At 41.8% G+C, this 19,659-nt stretch overlaps 1 protein-coding gene across 1 annotated transcript in view; it reads left to right on the top strand.

Annotated features, from left to right (window-relative positions):
• Positions 1-19,659, top strand: part of LRFN2 (leucine rich repeat and fibronectin type III domain containing 2) — a 1,621,598-nt gene that overhangs the window by 1,498,714 nt on the left and 103,225 nt on the right. The window lies entirely within an intron of this gene.

Raw genomic sequence — 19,659 nt, 5'->3', positions numbered from 1 at the left:
TCATTATGTTTCTGCAGTGGAGATTTGCATTTATAATCTTGAAATTTCAGACATAGAGTTTAGCCCAGTCTGGTGGCTATTAAATCGTAATATCAAGTAAGCTTCCTTTTTAAGTAGGGCATCATCAACATCAAGGACTCTTCTATTGTGCCCAATTGTGTGCAGGACTGTCCATTTAAAGTCCATCTCTGTGTGCCCATGATCCACAAAATGTTGTACCATGGGAGCAGATGTGACTTTATTCTTAATGCGCGATCTATGTTGGGTGACTCGGGCATTAATTTGCTGGTTCGTTTTGCCTATGTACAGTTTGTTGCACACGCAAATAATTGCGTAAACCACATTTTTGGTTTTGCAATTGCTGAAGTTTTCATTTTTCCATTTTGTATGTCTGTGGGTGAATTCACTGCCCTCGATCGTTGTGTCACACGACACGCAGGTGCCACATCTGTGGTGGCCCGTGATCTGTTTCAAGCCCCATGCTGATAGCAAGTCATGTTTAGGTTTATCCACCCTTATATCAGCACGAATAATCTGTTGTCCGATGCTTTTATTTTTTTTAAAAGCAAAGATGGGCTTCGGAAATGGGCATTCCAGCTCTTCAAGCAAATGCCAGTTCTTAAGTATAGTCTGTCTAATTTGGTGGGCATGGGGGCCAAACGTTGTCACACAAACCATTTTGTCTAGTTCCGGTTTGGTTTTGCGTTCGAGTAGGCACTCTCGTGGAGTGTAACGTGCCCTCTTGCATGTGTGTTTGAGCAGTTTTCTGGGGTAACCCCTCGTCACCATCTCTTCGCAAAAATTCTTGGCATGTGAATCAAAATCTGTAATCTCTGAGCAGTTCCTCCTTATGCGGAGCAGCTGTCCATAGGGCAAATTAGTCCTCAAATTCCTTGGGTGTGCACTCTGATGGTGGAGGATAGTATTTCTGTCAGTCTCTTTCTTAAAAAGAGATGATTTGAGACGTCCTTCCTTACATTTTATTTCAACATCTAGGAACGTCATCGTGGCATTGCTCTGTTCCATTGAAAACTTAATGTCCGGATGCTTATTATTGAGCCACTGATGGAATTCAGTCAATTCGGTGTGGTTCCCCTGCCACAGGAGCCACACGTCGTCAATATATCTGAGCCACTGTTTAATGTGTTTCTTGTATGGATTATTGTTCTCCACGAATTTGTTCTCGTACTCAGCCATAAACAATACGGCCATCTCCGGCGCATAGGGACAACCCATGGCTGTCCCCTTGATTTGAACGAAGAACTCATCGTTAAAGCGAAAGTAATTTTTCTTCAACGTGAGCTCAGCAAGTTCTAAAATGAAAGACGTGGGAACCCTGTGTGGTCGTATTCTCCTATCTAGGTATAGCTCCATCACCTCTAGTGCTTCACTTTGAGGGATTTGCGTATACAATGATGTCACGTCCATTGTGACCATGATTTCGGTGGAGGCGTTGAACTCCATGTTTTCAATTTTTACCAGGAAATCCGTGGTGTCCTGTAAGTATGATTTAACAGTGGTCAAAAACGGTTTCAAAAAATAGTCAACGTATTTGGACAGCGGTTCCAGGCACGAGTCACACCCTGAGACGATCGGTCTTCCAGGGGGCTCTGCTGGGTTCTTATGTATCTTGGGAAGAAGATATAACACGGGTGTGCGGGGGAATTTTTTCACTAGAAAGTCTTTTTCTTTCCCACCCACATACCCACCGTCATATCCCTTTTGGATAAGGTCCACAATTATTCCTTGGATTTCTTTTGTTGGGTCCACAGTTACTTTTCTGTACCAGGTTTGGTTGTTTACCTGGAGTTCACCTTCCTTCAAGTATTTATCCCTCGGCCACAGAACCGTTGCTCCGCCCTTGTCGGCGGGCTTTACTATGATTGTGCCGTCTTCGCTGAGGCCCCTCAGTGCTATCCGTTGGTTTTTACTCAAATTGGGTTTGACAAACATGTGCTTTTTCTCAAGATTGTTAATTGAGGAAAGAACCACTTCCTCAAAAGCACGAATCTGTTTAGGAATATTCTGGTTGGGAATAAATGTGGACTTGTTCCTCAGCCCAGTTGTTTCATAGTTGTTTGTGAGTGGCTGGTTGTGAAAGAAAGCCTTGAGCCGGATCTTACGGCAAAATGCGATCATTTCCATTTTAGTTTTAGTGAAATTTGGCCGTGTGTTCGGCACAAATTTCAGTCCCAAGTTGAGCACAGATTGCTCGTCCGCTGTAAGAATTTTAGTTGACAAGTTAACTACTGTAGATGGCGCCTCTATGATTTGTAGGAGTTTTTCCGGGTGCGCATTTCCCATGGTATTTTTTGTCTGGGTTTGCTTTGCTGGCCTTTCTCTAAAGAAGAGACCTGTTTCTTGTTGGTATTACCTCGTGATTCAGGGCCGGACGAGTCAGATGAAGATGATGTCTCTGAAAAAGTTTTAAACCTGTTTCGTGATCGTCCCTGATAGTTATAAAGGGCCCCCCTTGCTTCGGCCTGAGAATAGTAATCGTCCTTCAAGAACGGATAGGCTTTCTCCAAAGTGAAGGATTTGGAGTCCCTTTCGTATTGGGCTGTTTTATTGTTTATGGCAGTGTCTTTAAAAGCCAAAATCTCTTTTTCGATTTTTTCGAGCAGTGCTTTGGCATCAGTAACTAACTGATTATCCTGGATACTTTTGGTGACTTCCTCAATTTCTTCTAATTCCTTCTGACACAAACGTTGAGCTGTCTCAATCGTGTGGACCATGAGGTCCCTAGTACACTTAGTATTTATACAACTGAAACCCTTTTTGTATTCCGCATCATCTGTGAAGATCACCGGCACATTTTTTACTTGAAGTCCCCAAGGGATGGTGCCACCCTTCAGGTGCCTCAAAAGAAAATGGCCGTGTAGTTCGGTTCGAATATGTTTTTTGCTGAGTCTGATTAATTTATCAGATTCATTTTGTTGCTGTGCGGTGGTGCTTAAGGCGATGTTGGAGAATGGAGCAGAGGCTATTAAAGACTGAATGTGATTTTCAGTAAACGACAGGGTGTCTTTCTCGGACATATCTAGGAGGGGCGAGACCGTCCCTCCACTGGATCAAATCTTAATGAGTTAAGTGCACGTATTACTTTTAGTGCCCTTACAACTCTCGCGGGCATTCACCCGCCCTAAACTGTTGTAAACAGGGAGTTAGGTCCTGGGACGTACGGGCAGCTGGACCATATGTAAATCTTAGAAAAAGCGTAGTGCTGGCCGTACAAATACTTTGTAACGTCTCCTTAATTGGAGTAACAAATCACCTATTGATTGAGGATTTGTATGGTATTTTTATTTATACCTCATGAATTATTCATTTTCAAACAACACATTATAGTTTGACGAAAAAGACATCCAATATATACACAATTATTCAAAAACTCAACAGTACAAAATTATGACACTACTACATAAAACATGAAGCAAAACATTTCATATGCACATTTCATATGTACATTTGCACAATATTCAAATTTGGTCAATATCATATATACATTACCAAAATGTTCATATTATTGATGCAATTCCAATCAAGGAATGGTGAACACAATTAAGAGAAAATCAAGAAGAAATCAAATGGAGAACAGATGAATCAGTAACATGCACAATCTTAATCAGTGAAAGAAAAGAAAACACTGAATCAATGTTTCAATCATTCAAAAGTGCTATTCTCCAATAGGCCGACGCGTTTCGAACTCGAGATATGAATTAACGGGTTCTCATCAGGGCTGAGTGATTTTCCTGTTTGATTTTGTGCAAAAAATAAAGAGAAAAATATATACATGAGTTCCTGAATTAAAAAAGCCTCTGTAAAAAGCTCCAATGTGAACTGTAATTATGATGGGGTTACCTTACAAAAGGCTGTCGCACTTTTTCTATAGGGTTTCAGTTGGGGGGTTCAGTTGCTTATTGTGGTCCCTGCCGGGATTTCTGAAAGAGGGACAATTTGTGCCAGGATAAAGTCAGTTTTTGATGCCAACAGCGTGCACCATTTTATGGACATTTGTGACATTTATTACCTAAAGATGTTTGCATGGGGCATCTCTGGTGATTACACAGGGGACTTGTGACGTGCCCACCGGGACCGGTTGCGAGCCTAAAGGGTTAAAATGGGGTGGGATGTAAAAGATACTCGTTTTTTGCTGAACCAGGTATGCAAAGTTTTAACTGAGCAACGCATGTACCTGCGCTTGGCTTCAAGTGTTTTCAAAACCTCCGTCGGTTATACTGGTGTATCACAGATGATTTTCGGGCAGATCAGCGTGGTTTAGTACAGTGCAGGACCTGCAAGTGGCAACATAGGTCGTTTGTACCATCATTACCAAAAAGCGCTGACTTCTAAACTCACATTATCATAATGCAAGGCAACAATTATTCACAACAGGCAGACGCTTGTACCTTGAATTCAGGTCATGTATTTTGAACTGCTGGTTGCGAGTTTAGGGCTGCATCCCTGAAGACCAAGTCAGATCGTGATTAAATCTGCAGGAAAAACGGGCGCTCAGTCACTGACTGGTTTATTTATAAAATATCCCTGATTCAAAGCGGTAGCGATTGCTGGGGTTCACTTACCTTTTGGCTTTGTGTTAAAGGCTCTCCTTCCAAGTGCTGGCGACCAAACATCAATGCGCCATGTTGGAAGGGGGGTGGGTACTATATTAAGTCACCTGACTTCAGGAATTGTGGGACATGTAGTCCGGGGATATGTCATTATGTTTCTGCAGTGGAGATTTGCATTTATAATCTTGAAATTTCAGACATAGAGTTTAGCCCAGTCTGGTGGCTATTAAATCGTAATATCAAGTAAGCTTCCTTTTTAAGTAGGGCATCATCAACATCAAGGACTCTTCTATTGTGCCCAATTGTGTGCAGGACTGTCCATTTAAAGTCCATCTCTGTGTGCCCATGATCCACAAAATGTTGTACCATGGGAGCAGATGTGACTTTATTCTTAATGCGCGATCTATGTTGGGTGACTCGGGCATTAATTTGCTGGTTCGTTTTGCCTATGTACAGTTTGTTGCACACGCAAATAATTGCGTAAACCACATTTTTGGTTTTGCAATTGCTGAAGTTTTCATTTTTCCATTTTGTATGTCTGTGGGTGAATTCACTGCCCTCGATCGTTGTGTCACACGACACGCAGGTGCCACATCTGTGGTGGCCCGTGATCTGTAAATAAACCAGTCAGTGACTGAGCGCCCGTTTTTCCTGCAGATTTAATCACGATCTGACTTGGTCTTCAGGGATGCAGCCCTAAACTCGCAACAAGCAGTTCAAAATACATGACCTGAATTCAAGGTACAAGCGTCTGCCTGTTGTGAATAATTGTTGCCTTGCATTATGATAATGTGAGTTTAGAAGTCAGCGCTTTTTGGTAATGATGGTACAAACGACCTATGTTGCCACTTGCAGGTCCTGCACTGCACTAAACCACGCTGATCTGCCCGAAAATCATCTGTGATACACCAGTATAACCGACGGAGGTTTTGAAAACACTTGAAGCCAAGCGCAGGTACATGCGTTGCTCAGTTAAAACTTTGCATACTTGGTTCAGCAAAAAACGAGTATCTTTTACATCCCACCCCATTTTAACCCTTTAGGCTCGCAACCGGTCCCGGTGGGCACGTCACAAGTCCCCTGTGTAATCACCAGAGATGCCCCATGCAAACATCTTTAGGTAATAAATGTCACAAATGTCCATAAAATGGTGCACGCTGTTGGCATCAAAAACTGACTTTATCCTGGCACAAATTGTCCCTCTTTCAGAAATCCCGGCAGGGACCACAATAAGCAACTGAACCCCCCAACTGAAACCCTATAGAAAAAGTGCGACGGCCTTTTGTAAGGTAACCCCATCATAATTACAGTTCACATTGGAGCTTTTTACAGAGGCTTTTTTAATTCAGGAACTCATGTATATATTTTTCTCTTTATTTTTTGCACAAAATCAAACAGGAAAATCACTCAGCCCTGATGAGAACCCGTTAATTCATATCTCGAGTTCGAAACGCGTCGGCCTATTGGAGAATAGCACTTTTGAATGATTGAAACATTGATTCAGTGTTTTCTTTTCTTTCACTGATTAAGATTGTGCATGTTACTGATTCATCTGTTCTCCATTTGATTTCTTCTTGATTTTCTCTTAATTGTGTTCACCATTCCTTGATTGGAATTGCATCAATAATATGAACATTTTGGTAATGTATATATGATATTGACCAAATTTGAATATTGTGCAAATGTACATATGAAATGTGCATATGAAATGTTTTGCTTCATGTTTTATGTAGTAGTATCATAATTTTGTACTGTTGAGTTTTTGAATAATTGTGTATATATTGGATGTCTTTTTCGTCAAACTATAATGTGTTGTTTGAAAATGAATAATTCATAAGGTATAAATAAAAATACCATACAAATCCTCAATCAATAGGTGATTTGTTACTCCAATTAAGGAGACGTTACAAAGTATTTGTACGGCCAGCACTACGCTTTTTCTAAGATTTACATATGGTCCAGCTGCCCGTACGTCCCAGGACCTAACTCCCTGTTTACAACAGTTTAGGGCGGGTGAATGCCCGCGAGAGTTGTAAGGGCACTAAAAGTAATACGTGCACTTAACTCATTAAGATTTGATCCAGTGGAGGGACGGTCTCGCCCCTCCTAGATATGTCCGAGAAAGACACCCTGTCGTTTACTGAAAATCACATTCAGTCTTTAATAGCCTCTGCTCCATTCTCCAACATCGCCTTAAGCACCACTGCACAGCAACAAAATGAATCTGATAAATTAATCAGACTCAGCAAAAAACATATTCGAACCGAACTACACGGCCATTTTCTTTTGAGGCACCTGAAGGGTGGCACCATCCCTTGGGGACTTCAAGTAAAAAATGTGCCGGTGATCTTCACAGATGATGCGGAATACAAAAAGGGTTTCAGTTGTATAAATACTAAGTGTAGTAGGGACCTCATGGTCCACACGATTGAGACAGCTCAACGTTTGTGTCAGAAGGAATTAGAAGAAATTGAGGAAGTCACCAAAAGTATCCAGGATAATCAGTTAGTTACTGATGCCAAAGCACTGCTCGAAAAAATCGAAAAAGAGATTTTGGCTTTTAAAGACACTGCCATAAACAATAAAACAGCCCAATACGAAAGGGACTGCAAATCCTTCACTTTGGAGAAAGCCTATCCGTTCTTGAAGGACGATTACTATTCTCAGGCCGAAGCAAGGGGGGCCCTTTATAACTATCAGGGACGATCACGAAACAGGTTTAAAACTTTTTCAGAGACATCATCTTCATCTGACTCGTCCGGCCCTGAATCACGAGGTAATACCAACAAGAAACAGGTCTCTTCTTTAGAGAAAGGCCAGCAAAGCAAACCCAGACAAAAAATACCATGGGAAATGCGCACCCGGAAAAACTCCTACAAATCATAGAGGCGCCATCTACAGTAGTTAACTTGTCAACTAAAATTCTTACAGCGGACGAGCAATCTGTGCTCAACTTGGGACTGAAATTTGTGCCGAACACACGGCCAAATTTCACTAAAACTAAAATGGAAATGATCGCATTTTGCCGTAAGATCCGGCTCAAGGCTTTCTTTCACAACCAGCCACTCACAAACAACTATGAAACAACTGGGCTGAGGAACAAGTCCACATTTATTCCCAACCAGAATATTCCTAAACAGATTCGTGCTTTTGAGGAAGTGGTTCTTTCCTCAATTAACAATCTTGAGAAAAAGCACATGTTTGTCAAACCCAATTTGAGTAAAAACCAACGGATAGCACTGAGGGGCCTTAGCGAAGACGGCACAATCATAGTAAAGCCCGCCGACAAGGGCGGAGCAACGGTTCTGTGGCCGAGGGATAAATACTTGAAGGAAGGTGAACTCCAGGTAAACAACCAAACCTGGTACAGAAAAGTAACTGTGGACCCAACAAAAGAAATCCAAGGAATAATTGTGGACCTTATCCAAAAGGGATATGACGGTGGGTATGTGGGTGGGAAAGAAAAAGACTTTCTAGTGAAAAAATTCCCCCGCACACCCGTGTTATATCTTCTTCCCAAGATACATAAGAACCCAGCAGAGCCCCCTGGAAGACCGATCGTCTCAGGGTGTGACTCGTGCCTGGAACCGCTGTCCAAATACGTTGACTATTTTTTGAAACCGTTTTTGACCACTGTTAAATCATACTTACAGGACACCACGGATTTCCTGGTAAAAATTGAAAACATGGAGTTCAACGCCTCCACCGAAATCATGGTCACAATGGACGTGACATCATTGTATACGCAAATCCCTCAAAGTGAAGCACTAGAGGTGATGGAGCTATACCTAGATAGGAGAATACGACCACACAGGGTTCCCACGTCTTTCATTTTAGAACTTGCTGAGCTCACGTTGAAGAAAAATTACTTTCGCTTTAACGATGAGTTCTTCGTTCAAATCAAGGGGACAGCCATGGGTTGTCCCTATGCGCCGGAGATGGCCGTATTGTTTATGGCTGAGTACGAGAACAAATTCGTGGAGAACAATAATCCATACAAGAAACACATTAAACAGTGGCTCAGATATATTGACGACGTGTGGCTCCTGTGGCAGGGGAACCACACCGAATTGACTGAATTCCATCAGTGGCTCAATAATAAGCATCCGGACATTAAGTTTTCAATGGAACAGAGCAATGCCACGATGACGTTCCTAGATGTTGAAATAAAATGTAAGGAAGGACGTCTCAAATCATCTCTTTTTAAGAAAGAGACTGACAGAAATACTATCCTCCACCATCAGAGTGCACACCCAAGGAATTTGAGGACTAATTTGCCCTATGGACAGCTGCTCCGCATAAGGAGGAACTGCTCAGAGATTACAGATTTTGATTCACATGCCAAGAATTTTTGCCAAGAGATGGTGACGAGGGGTTACCCCAGAAAACTGCTCAAACACGCATGCAAGAGGGCACGTTACACTCCACGAGAGTGCCTACTCGAACGCAAAACCAAACCGGAACTAGACAAAATGGTTTGTGTGACAACATTTTGCCCCCATGCCCACCAAATTAGACAGACTATACTTAAGAACTGGCATTTGCTTGAAGAGCTGGAATGCCCATTTCCGAAGCCCATCTTTGCTTTTAAAAAAAATAAAGGCATCGGACAACAGATTATTCGTGCTGATATAAGGGTGGATAAACCTAAACATGACTTGCTATCAGCATGGGGCTTGAAACAGATCACGGGCCACCACAGATGTGGCACCTGCGTGTCGTGTGACACAACGATCGAGGGCAGTGAATTCACCCACAGACATACAAAATGGAAAAATGAAAACTTCAGCAATTGCAAAACCAAAAATGTGGTTTACGCAATTATTTGCGTGTGCAACAAACTGTACATAGGCAAAACGAACCAGCAAATTAATGCCCGAGTCACCCAACATAGATCGCGCATTAAGAATAAAGTCACATCTGCTCCCATGGTACAACATTTTGTGGATCATGGGCACACAGAGATGGACTTTAAATGGACAGTCCTGCACACAATTGGGCACAATAGAAGAGTCCTTGATGTTGATGATGCCCTACTTAAAAAGGAAGCTTACTTGATATTACGATTTAATAGCCACCAGACTGGGCTAAACTCTATGTCTGAAATTTCAAGATTATAAATGCAAATCTCCACTGCAGAAACATAATGACATATCCCCGGACTACATGTCCCACAATTCCTGAAGTCAGGTGACTTAATATAGTACCCACCCCCCTTCCAACATGGCGCATTGATGTTTGGTCGCCAGCACTTGGAAGGAGAGCCTTTAACACAAAGCCAAAAGGTAAGTGAACCCCAGCAATCGCTACCGCTTTGAATCAGGGATATTTTATAAATAAACCAGTCAGTGACTGAGCGCCCGTTTTTCCTGCAGATTTAATCACGATCTGACTTGGTCTTCAGGGATGCAGCCCTAAACTCGCAACAAGCAGTTCAAAATACATGACCTGAATTCAAGGTACAAGCGTCTGCCTGTTGTGAATAATTGTTGCCTTGCATTATGATAATGTGAGTTTAGAAGTCAGCGCTTTTTGGTAATGATGGTACAAACGACCTATGTTGCCACTTGCAGGTCCTGCACTGCACTAAACCACGCTGATCTGCCCGAAAATCATCTGTGATACACCAGTATAACCGACGGAGGTTTTGAAAACACTTGAAGCCAAGCGCAGGTACATGCGTTGCTCAGTTAAAACTTTGCATACCTGGTTCAGCAAAAAACGAGTATCTTTTACATCCCACCCCATTTTAACCCTTTAGGCTCGCAACCGGTCCCGGTGGGCACGTCACAAGTCCCCTGTGTAATCACCAGAGATGCCCCATGCAAACATCTTTAGGTAATAAATGTCACAAATGTCCATAAAATGGTGCACGCTGTTGGCATCAAAAACTGACTTTATCCTGGCACAAATTGTCCCTCTTTCAGAAATCCCGGCAGGGACCACAATAAGCAACTGAACCCCCCAACTGAAACCCTATAGAAAAAGTGCGACGGCCTTTTGTAAGGTAACCCCATCATAATTACAGTTCACATTGGAGCTTTTTACAGAGGCTTTTTTAATTCAGGAACTCATGTATATATTTTTCTCTTTATTTTTTGCACAAAATCAAACAGGAAAATCACTCAGCCCTGATGAGAACCCGTTAATTCATATCTCGAGTTCGAAACGCGTCGGCCTATTGGAGAATAGCACTTTTGAATGATTGAAACATTGATTCAGTGTTTTCTTTTCTTTCACTGATTAAGATTGTGCATGTTACTGATTCATCTGTTCTCCATTTGATTTCTTCTTGATTTTCTCTTAATTGTGTTCACCATTCCTTGATTGGAATTGCATCAATAATATGAACATTTTGGTAATGTATATATGATATTGACCAAATTTGAATATTGTGCAAATGTACATATGAAATGTGCATATGAAATGTTTTGCTTCATGTTTTATGTAGTAGTATCATAATTTTGTACTGTTGAGTTTTTGAATAATTGTGTATATATTGGATGTCTTTTTCGTCAAACTATAATGTGTTGTTTGAAAATGAATAATTCATAAGGTATAAATAAAAATACCATACAAATCCTCAATCAATAGGTGATTTGTTACTCCAATTAAGGAGACGTTACAAAGTATTTGTACGGCCAGCACTACGCTTTTTCTAAGATTTACATATGGTCCAGCTGCCCGTACGTCCCAGGACCTAACTCCCTGTTTACAACAGTTTAGGGCGGGTGAATGCCCGCGAGAGTTGTAAGGGCACTAAAAGTAATACGTGCACTTAACTCATTAAGATTTGATCCAGTGGAGGGACGGTCTCGCCCCTCCTAGATATGTCCGAGAAAGACACCCTGTCGTTTACTGAAAATCACATTCAGTCTTTAATAGCCTCTGCTCCATTCTCCAACATCGCCTTAAGCACCACTGCACAGCAACAAAATGAATCTGATAAATTAATCAGACTCAGCAAAAAACATATTCGAACCGAACTACACGGCCATTTTCTTTTGAGGCACCTGAAGGGTGGCACCATCCCTTGGGGACTTCAAGTAAAAAATGTGCCGGTGATCTTCACAGATGATGCGGAATACAAAAAGGGTTTCAGTTGTATAAATACTAAGTGTAGTAGGGACCTCATGGTCCACACGATTGAGACAGCTCAACGTTTGTGTCAGAAGGAATTAGAAGAAATTGAGGAAGTCACCAAAAGTATCCAGGATAATCAGTTAGTTACTGATGCCAAAGCACTGCTCGAAAAAATCGAAAAAGAGATTTTGGCTTTTAAAGACACTGCCATAAACAATAAAACAGCCCAATACGAAAGGGACTGCAAATCCTTCACTTTGGAGAAAGCCTATCCGTTCTTGAAGGACGATTACTATTCTCAGGCCGAAGCAAGGGGGGCCCTTTATAACTATCAGGGACGATCACGAAACAGGTTTAAAACTTTTTCAGAGACATCATCTTCATCTGACTCGTCCGGCCCTGAATCACGAGGTAATACCAACAAGAAACAGGTCTCTTCTTTAGAGAAAGGCCAGCAAAGCAAACCCAGACAAAAAATACCATGGGAAATGCGCACCCGGAAAAACTCCTACAAATCATAGAGGCGCCATCTACAGTAGTTAACTTGTCAACTAAAATTCTTACAGCGGACGAGCAATCTGTGCTCAACTTGGGACTGAAATTTGTGCCGAACACACGGCCAAATTTCACTAAAACTAAAATGGAAATGATCGCATTTTGCCGTAAGATCCGGCTCAAGGCTTTCTTTCACAACCAGCCACTCACAAACAACTATGAAACAACTGGGCTGAGGAACAAGTCCACATTTATTCCCAACCAGAATATTCCTAAACAGATTCGTGCTTTTGAGGAAGTGGTTCTTTCCTCAATTAACAATCTTGAGAAAAAGCACATGTTTGTCAAACCCAATTTGAGTAAAAACCAACGGATAGCACTGAGGGGCCTCAGCGAAGACGGCACAATCATAGTAAAGCCCGCCGACAAGGGCGGAGCAACGGTTCTGTGGCCGAGGGATAAATACTTGAAGGAAGGTGAACTCCAGGTAAACAACCAAACCTGGTACAGAAAAGTAACTGTGGACCCAACAAAAGAAATCCAAGGAATAATTGTGGACCTTATCCAAAAGGGATATGACGGTGGGTATGTGGGTGGGAAAGAAAAAGACTTTCTAGTGAAAAAATTCCCCCGCACACCCGTGTTATATCTTCTTCCCAAGATACATAAGAACCCAGCAGAGCCCCCTGGAAGACCGATCGTCTCAGGGTGTGACTCGTGCCTGGAACCGCTGTCCAAATACGTTGACTATTTTTTGAAACCGTTTTTGACCACTGTTAAATCATACTTACAGGACACCACGGATTTCCTGGTAAAAATTGAAAACATGGAGTTCAACGCCTCCACCGAAATCATGGTCACAATGGACGTGACATCATTGTATACGCAAATCCCTCAAAGTGAAGCACTAGAGGTGATGGAGCTATACCTAGATAGGAGAATACGACCACACAGGGTTCCCACGTCTTTCATTTTAGAACTTGCTGAGCTCACGTTGAAGAAAAATTACTTTCGCTTTAACGATGAGTTCTTCGTTCAAATCAAGGGGACAGCCATGGGTTGTCCCTATGCGCCGGAGATGGCCGTATTGTTTATGGCTGAGTACGAGAACAAATTCGTGGAGAACAATAATCCATACAAGAAACACATTAAACAGTGGCTCAGATATATTGACGACGTGTGGCTCCTGTGGCAGGGGAACCACACCGAATTGACTGAATTCCATCAGTGGCTCAATAATAAGCATCCGGACATTAAGTTTTCAATGGAACAGAGCAATGCCACGATGACGTTCCTAGATGTTGAAATAAAATGTAAGGAAGGACGTCTCAAATCATCTCTTTTTAAGAAAGAGACTGACAGAAATACTATCCTCCACCATCAGAGTGCACACCCAAGGAATTTGAGGACTAATTTGCCCTATGGACAGCTGCTCCGCATAAGGAGGAACTGCTCAGAGATTACAGATTTTGATTCACATGCCAAGAATTTTTGCCAAGAGATGGTGACGAGGGGTTACCCCAGAAAACTGCTCAAACACGCATGCAAGAGGGCACGTTACACTCCACGAGAGTGCCTACTCGAACGCAAAACCAAACCGGAACTAGACAAAATGGTTTGTGTGACAACATTTTGCCCCCATGCCCACCAAATTAGACAGACTATACTTAAGAACTGGCATTTGCTTGAAGAGCTGGAATGCCCATTTCCGAAGCCCATCTTTGCTTTTAAAAAAAATAAAGGCATCGGACAACAGATTATTCGTGCTGATATAAGGGTGGATAAACCTAAACATGACTTGCTATCAGCATGGGGCTTGAAACAGATCACGGGCCACCACAGATGTGGCACCTGCGTGTCGTGTGACACAACGATCGAGGGCAGTGAATTCACCCACAGACATACAAAATGGAAAAATGAAAACTTCAGCAATTGCAAAACCAAAAATGTGGTTTACGCAATTATTTGCGTGTGCAACAAACTGTACATAGGCAAAACGAACCAGCAAATTAATGCCCGAGTCACCCAACATAGATCGCGCATTAAGAATAAAGTCACATCTGCTCCCATGGTACAACATTTTGTGGATCATGGGCACACAGAGATGGACTTTAAATGGACAGTCCTGCACACAATTGGGCACAATAGAAGAGTCCTTGATGTTGATGATGCCCTACTTAAAAAGGAAGCTTACTTGATATTACGATTTAATAGCCACCAGACTGGGCTAAACTCTATGTCTGAAATTTCAAGATTATAAATGCAAATCTCCACTGCAGAAACATAATGACATATCCCCGGACTACATGTCCCACAATTCCTGAAGTCAGGTGACTTAATATAGTACCCACCCCCCTTCCAACATGGCGCATTGATGTTTGGTCGCCAGCACTTGGAAGGAGAGCCTTTAACACAAAGCCAAAAGGTAAGTGAACCCCAGCAATCGCTACCGCTTTGAATCAGGGATATTTTATAAATAAACCAGTCAGTGACTGAGCGCCCGTTTTTCCTGCAGATTTAATCACGATCTGACTTGGTCTTCAGGGATGCAGCCCTAAACTCGCAACAAGCAGTTCAAAATACATGACCTGAATTCAAGGTACAAGCGTCTGCCTGTTGTGAATAATTGTTGCCTTGCATTATGATAATGTGAGTTTAGAAGTCAGCGCTTTTTGGTAATGATGGTACAAACGACCTATGTTGCCACTTGCAGGTCCTGCACTGCACTAAACCACGCTGATCTGCCCGAAAATCATCTGTGATACACCAGTATAACCGACGGAGGTTTTGAAAACACTTGAAGCCAAGCGCAGGTACATGCGTTGCTCAGTTAAAACTTTGCATACCTGGTTCAGCAAAAAACGAGTATCTTTTACATCCCACCCCATTTTAACCCTTTAGGCTCGCAACCGGTCCCGGTGGGCACGTCACAAGTCCCCTGTGTAATCACCAGAGATGCCCCATGCAAACATCTTTAGGTAATAAATGTCACAAATGTCCATAAAATGGTGCACGCTGTTGGCATCAAAAACTGACTTTATCCTGGCACAAATTGTCCCTCTTTCAGAAATCCCGGCAGGGACCACAATAAGCAACTGAACCCCCCAACTGAAACCCTATAGAAAAAGTGCGACGGCCTTTTGTAAGGTAACCCCATCATAATTACAGTTCACATTGGAGCTTTTTACAGAGGCTTTTTTAATTCAGGAACTCATGTATATATTTTTCTCTTTATTTTTTGCACAAAATCAAACAGGAAAATCACTCAGCCCTGATGAGAACCCGTTAATTCATATCTCGAGTTCGAAACGCGTCGGCCTATTGGAGAATAGCACTTTTGAATGATTGAAACATTGATTCAGTGTTTTCTTTTCTTTCACTGATTAAGATTGTGCATGTTACTGATTCATCTGTTCTCCATTTGATTTCTTCTTGATTTTCTCTTAATTGTGTTCACCATTCCTTGATTGGAATTGCATCAATAATATGAACATTTTGGTAATGTATATATGATATTGACCAAATTTGAATATTGTGCAAATGTACATATGAAATGTGCATATGAAATGTTTTGCTTCATGTTTTATGTAGTAGTGTCATAATTTTGTACTGTTGAGTTTTTGAATAATTGTGTATATATTGGATGTCTTTTTCGTCAAACTATAATGTGTTGTTTGAAAATGAATAATTCATAAGGTATAAATAAAAATACCATACAAATCCTCAATCAATAGGTGATTTGTTACTCCAATTAAGGAGACGTTACAAAGTATTTGTACGGCCAGCACTACGCTTTTTCTACCATTGCTCTTTTGGCAGCGCCAGTACTGAATTGGCTTAAATCCTGCTAAACTAATATTTGATCAGGTTACATATACTGGCTTGTGAGATTAGGAATTATTTTAGTATCAGTATCAATGTCTCCTAACAGCTCCAGCAAACTTTGCACTACAGTAATTTCTATTTTTGCTGCAGTATAAATTCACAGACACATGTACATCTCATAACAAAAATGCATAAAAATGCACACTCCTCAAATACACACATTATATGTATCATAGTTTGGTTTGTGCACATTTTTTATACCATAAAAGGTTTGTAGAGCTCAGAATTGTTTTATTAAGGGCTGGATGGCTAAATGAGCTGAACACTCGCTGCTGACAGAGGTATATTTCTGGAAGGCTTGATTTAAAGTTCTGCTAAAGTACACAAAACTATTCATCGTTTTGAGTTCAGTAAATTGGGAACGATAAACTGGACAATGGTAGCATCTATTATTTAGAGTAATTAGAAATAAAAGTGTTGTATGAAGAGCAATATACAAAACTATTTATTACTATTAATGCACGAAGTTTGCAAAGTGTCTCTATTCAGGTACGTCTTCACAGGTGCAAATTATATCTGTGCCTCGTAAGGTCGTGTTCACAGCATTGCATGGTAATTTTAACTCTGATAAAATGTGTGCAGACTTCCTCCCTGCAAAAGTCACGATTCTCATACAAATGTGAGAAAGTGTAAAAACTCGTAGCGTTCATAAAGCCTTCCACAGAATATTATGTGGGTTTCAAGAAAGAAGAAAGCATTACAACCATCAACCCTCTAAATAATGCATAGATAACAAGATTCTGACAAATCTAGATATTCTCACGCTTGCACATCTATATTTTTAAAGAATGGGTATTTGAGGCCCTTGGGTGCAGGTTGGGGATTCTGATGGCCTCATTCTGAGGTTCCCAGACTTGGACCCGGATAGATGTTCTACTCAGCTTGCACGTGAGATCCTCAGGACCCTCTGAAAAATGAGGTATTTCCTAGTGCATCAGCAATTCCAGTTTTCCCTCCTCTGGTTATTCCTATACTCACCTCAGTGTTTTACCTAGAGGCTCCACCTTAATAAATGAAGTGTAACTTCTCGGTGAATGACAGCAGGGCACAGATTTACTATGATTTTGCATTGAGGTTGCAACACTTTCGTGGCTCAGCCTCGACAAAAAAATCTTTTGGGCATTTACTAAGCCAAGCAAAGCCACTTTAGTAAATGCAAAGTAATGCAAGGCAGTGCGTAGAGCTGCCTTGCGGCAGGGAAGCATTACATGGGTAGAGAGTGGGCGTTCCCATGCATCCACTAATGTATTTTGACACAAACCCAAATTTTAAAAAAATTGTAAACATGAGTTTGTGCCAAAATGGTGTGCCTACCCGAAAGAGGTGTAATAAGAAGAAATACATTTATTTATACTTTCCATGTGTGCAGCATTTGGCAGCACACATGATACAGAAATAGGCATGTGTATATTTTTTGTACATGTGTATGTACATATATTTTACATGTATGAGTATGTTGGCTAGTATATAAAAGCCATTAGCCAAGAAGAAGTCAAAGGGTCGTAGCACGTAAAGCGAGTATCACGACAAGTACGTTTCAGACACAGTTGTGGAATGGTTGCTGTCTTAACTCCTTCGACGCTCATGACGAGCGGGCTCGTCATGGAAATGCCATTCATTTCAATGGAAATTACATGGCAATGATCAAATAGGCCTTAGCATCCAAGTGGTTAATAGTTGAAGAGCAGGAGCAGCACTCTTTTACCACCTTACACAGTGATAAAGTGTTGCTTGCCATAGGAACTTTAAAGTAATGTGCTGTGTTTGTCTGGGTATGTGGCAGCACAACATAACGGAAGACCAGAAGGTTTGGCAGAAACTGGGCATTACCCGTCATTCCCTACCTCAAGGACTGGAGAGGATACCACAATCCTCTGGCGGTGGTGCCTCAACTTGATCCATCATCTGATTGCTTTGACCGGTGGCCTATCCTCCACAGGTTTGCCTGCATTGTAATTTTATGATGTTCGGCATAATCATGGTGGTCACCTGATGCAGATTTTTCTTGCCAACATTCACAGTGTGAGGCTTGGTGGATCTGGGTGGACACAAGCAGGAAAAATACACAATAGTTTGTATACAGAGAGATGGAAATTCGTCATCAGGGCCATTGCTTTCTGTATTTCATAAACAAACACCCACTTTGGGGGCTTGTGTCAGGATTGTAGATGTTTTCTGGCATGGTCTGAAGACAAGCCTCCCTACTTCCCAGTAGAACGTTCTCCCCATATGAGTGAGGGTGCAAAGTGTAGAAATAGATGCTGGAGAAACATGGCCATGCGAGTGGGCAAGAAAGAAAGACAGTCAACAAGCCATAGTGTTCTTAGGCATCACTCTCTCAAGGTTAGGTCTTGTACGATAGCACAGAGATCACTGAATGTTCTCTAATAGGTTAAGACCAAATTGGAACACACAGGATTTTAGTATCTATGAAAATCATTAAGGTGTTCTGCAAAATGGTATTACATAAGATGTATTCACTGGCTTCCTGAAAGTTCTGTTGCCTTATAGGTGAGCGTGCTTTTGGCAAAAACACATTCCCAAGGTGGTGAATTATTAATATGGTGGAAAGTCGCCATAGCACCAGTGGAGGCAGCATTTCTGCTGATAGAGCCGATTGTACAACCACCCACCAGTTTCAAACCAAGTGCCTTACTCTTTATGATGGATCATGAAGTTGTGAGTCCTCAGGTCTTCGTAGAAGGAGTTGAACGTAAGATCTTCTGGTGGGTTGTTCCAGATTACTGGAGCTTGACTTGAGGATGCCTGATTTACTTCACACCAATGTGTAGATAGAAACTCACCACCATACCATATCCGGAAGGATACGTGTGTGGACAGTAGACCATAAGAGCCTGTGTTGTCTACAGTCCACACACTTATCCTGCCAGATATTACACATGGATGACTATAAAATATCCCTTGTGTTTTACTGAATATGCATACTTATTGAAGGGTCACCTAATCATACAGGGACTGGAGTCTTATCAGCAGTATGCATGTCACATGGCAACAATGGATGATGAATATTAGTACTGTGTTTCCCATACTTTTTCACTTAAGCTTATTGCCTCGCAACCCTTAAGCTCCCCACCTCTTCTACCCACGCCTCTTCACCATGGAACGCTTGGGCGAGCACACCTACAAAATCATCTACCCACCTGAGTTCACCAAAAAAAACGCCAAACGCTACAAACACAATTTCCTAAAGGCACACCCCGAATTACCGTGTGTGGACACCTACTTTTCACTGATCAATGGAGCCACGAACAACAATATCATTTTCTACACTCCACGTAGAGCACAATGGAGGAAAGCGTTCCTCTCCACTCTCTCTATTCACACCACCAATAAATCCGCACATGGCATAATTCTTTCTATCACACCATCCCTAGTTTTCCCAGGCAGAGCCACAATCACCATCTACGACAATGGGACCATTCTACTCCAAGGCAGTGATAGGAACCTTGACCGACTAGACAACCTATTCCCTACTTTCTTAGAACACATCGCCAAACGGCGGACCTCCACTCCGCACACATCAAGCTGCACAACACCTCCCAACACCAATCTTCAATATACCCTGCCTTGCCCATTACAACAGCGGAATGACATACACCTCTCC

The sequence above is a fragment of the Lissotriton helveticus genome, chromosome 6 (genome assembly GCF_964261635.1).
Source record: "Lissotriton helveticus chromosome 6, aLisHel1.1, whole genome shotgun sequence".
NCBI lineage: Eukaryota > Metazoa > Chordata > Amphibia > Caudata > Salamandridae > Lissotriton > Lissotriton helveticus.
The sequence above is the reverse complement of the archived record's forward strand: the minus strand, read 5'-3'. Positions and strand labels throughout refer to the sequence as shown.